Source organism: Rattus norvegicus, chromosome 10, assembly GCF_021556685.1.
Source record: "Rattus norvegicus strain SHRSP/BbbUtx chromosome 10, alternate assembly SHRSP_T2T, whole genome shotgun sequence".
Taxonomy (NCBI): Eukaryota; Metazoa; Chordata; class Mammalia; order Rodentia; family Muridae; genus Rattus; species Rattus norvegicus.
This window is the reverse complement of record NC_141543.1, coordinates 111,965,590-111,968,264: the sequence shown is the minus strand read 5'-3', so window position 1 is coordinate 111,968,264 and position 2,675 is coordinate 111,965,590. Positions and strand designations below refer to the sequence as shown.

At 48.4% G+C, this 2,675-nt stretch overlaps 1 long non-coding RNA gene across 1 annotated transcript; it reads right to left on the bottom strand.

Moving 5' to 3' along the window:
• Positions 1–525: 525 nt before the first annotated feature.
• On the bottom strand, positions 526–1,957 carry LOC102546528 (uncharacterized). The gene is made up of 2 exons (XR_015632342.1): positions 1,729–1,957; positions 526–776 (listed from the first exon to the last, which is right to left on the bottom strand). It is a non-coding gene; the product is annotated as an uncharacterized LOC102546528 (long non-coding RNA).
• Between the last annotated feature and the right edge of the window lie 718 nt (positions 1,958–2,675).

Sequence of the window (2,675 nt, the reverse complement as noted above, 5' to 3'; positions counted from 1 at the left end):
GTCTCAAATATCCCCCAACCCCAAAAAGAATAAGCCAGTTGCAGGTTGTGGTGACACACACCTTTAATTCACACCTGGGAGGCAGATGCAGGTGCTGTTCACAGGTGGGTCTTTGTGAGTTTTCTAGGACAGCCTGGTCTACACGGAGAGTTTCAGGACAGTCATGGTTAAAAAGCGAGTTGGTCGTGACTATGTACATAACAGGTGATGTCCGGTCCAATCACTGTTCACTGATGGACTGTTGGCCATTTCCAGGTTTGGCTTTACATATGAAGCTGACTGTCCCCAGTGCTGGGATCGCTATCCGGGTGCCTGTTATCTTAGATAAACTGAGTGGAATTGCTGGATCATATATAAGTGGATATTTAACTCTGTACTGATTGCCAAATGATCTCACACTGGGAATGACACACCAGCAATGTCTGAAAGTTCGTGTGGCCCCATCCCCCCTTACCGTGAGTCATATTACCGGCCCCAGATATGGGTGACATCTCAATGAGACCATCATCTACATTTTCCTTATGATTGGTGATATGGAATATCTTTTTATTATTTTTTTAAAGATTTATTTATTTATTACATGTAAGTACACTGTAACTGTCTTCAGACACATCAGAAGGCATCAGATCTCATTACAGATGGTTGTGAGCCACCATGTGGTTGCTGGGATTTGAACTCAGGATCTCTGGAAGACTGTGCTCTTAACCACCGAGCCATCTCTCCAGTCCAGAATATTTTTTTTCTAGTTGGAATTCTACATTAAAAATGTTTTAAACCTAGAAAAAGAAAAGAAAAAAATGCTTTAAAACCAGGCAGTGGTAGTGAACACCTTTAATTCCAGCACTCAGGAGGCAGGCGCAGGCAGTTCAAGGCCAGCCTGGTCTGGTCTACAGAGTGAGTTCCAGAACAGCCAGGCTACACAGAAAAACCCCCTCTCTCAACAAAACAAAACAAGCAAACAACAACAAAAGCAGAGAGAAAGACAATGTTTTAGCAATTTTTAAAATCTTTGTTTGCTTTGATTAGACATTTATTTTCTTCTAGTTAATTTTACGATAATGGTATCTTGAGAGAAGGTGTCCTGTAGACCAGGCTGCCTCAAATCTAGCTGCTGAGAGTAACCTTGAATTCTTAACCCTTCTGTTTCTACCTGAAGGTTTTAGAATTCTTTCTTGAGGGGGAGGAAGGCAGGCAGACTTGGGAGGTGGTTCTGCCCACTGCTAGAGCAGGCTTGACCTGTTTTCCCTTCGCTGCTGTATTATGGGAGCGTCCAGTAAGCTCTGGTTAGACTGAAAGCCTCCGCGAAGCTCCCCAGCGCAGCCTTTGGCTTCCTCTCTGTCTTTCCCCCTAACCACTGAGCCATCCCTCCAGCCCCCTCTCCTGCCTTTTCAAGGTTGGGAGCAGTGTGTGCTGAGGGAGAGCCTCAGGTAGCACAGGGTGCTGAGAGACAGGAAGTCCTCCATGCTGTGACTATGGAGAGGCGTGTAGTATCTGGAGTCCCAGCAGCCACTTTGAGACCAGGGAAGGAGGAAAATCAGCACCCACAGGTGTTGCAGGGGAAAGAACAGAAGAATCTGGGACCCCCAACTGGACAAACTCATATCCCACCTCTAACTACCCCAATCCCAACCCCTCATCCCATTGATAATACGTGAGAAAACGAATTCTCACAAACTGAATCCCTGTTAGTTGGCCCTCTCTAACCGAACTGAGTAGCAGAGCAGCTACCTGGACATGCCTCTGTGGTGGACAGCAGCCGCTGTTGAGCTTGGGGCTAGCAGAAGTCCCGGTTCTGGGGAGCTGTGCTTATATAGCATGCAGGGGTCTTGCCTGTAGGAAACAGATTCCAGCTCGGGTAGCAGGGTAAGAAGACAGTCTGGGGACAAGACGAGGATGCCTAGTGAAACCCTGGGGAGCCATTTACAGGAAGTATGCACTTGGGCAACAAGCAGTAGACGTCCATGGTGGCCCAGCCTCTGCCACCATATTACCTCCACACTTTTTCCTCTTCTGTGGGGACTAGAGCTCGAAGACAACTTCTGCTTACCCCAAACCACTCAGCCCTCACCAATTGGGAGTGACCTTCTGTTTAAAGTCCCCCCCCCCCCCTGGGAGCTGGGGACCAAACCCAGGGCCTTGCACTTGCTAGCAAGTGCTCTACCACTGAGCTAAATCCCCAACCCCAGGACTTGCTTTTAAACAGAAGGTCGGGGTTGGGGATTTAGCTCAGTGGTAGAGCACTTGCTAGCAAGTGCAAGGCCCTGGGTCCCCAGCTCAGAAAAAAAGAAAAAAAAAAAAAAGCAAGTACTGAAGGTGGGCCTGGGGCCTGGTGCCAGGCGGGAGGCAGAACTGTACCAAATTCTGGGCTCTAGAGTGAGTTCTAAGCTAACCTGACTAGGTAAGAAAACTAAAACAGGGCACTGTGTGGCCAGCGTCAAGCAACCAGGTTTCCGGCATAATGATCAGGAGGCCCGCTTTTTTGTTGTTTAGGGTGCAGCTCCAACCCAGGGCTTCGAGCTTAAGTGTTAAGCATCAGCCTACACCTCCAGATATGGCTTCTCTTCAGTTTCCTCAGCTCTGCCCTTCACACTCTCCCTCTCCTCGCTCCACACACTGTTGTCTGGGCAAACAGAGCAAAAGCGGACCTCAAGATTAGGAGGAACAAAAGCCTGGGG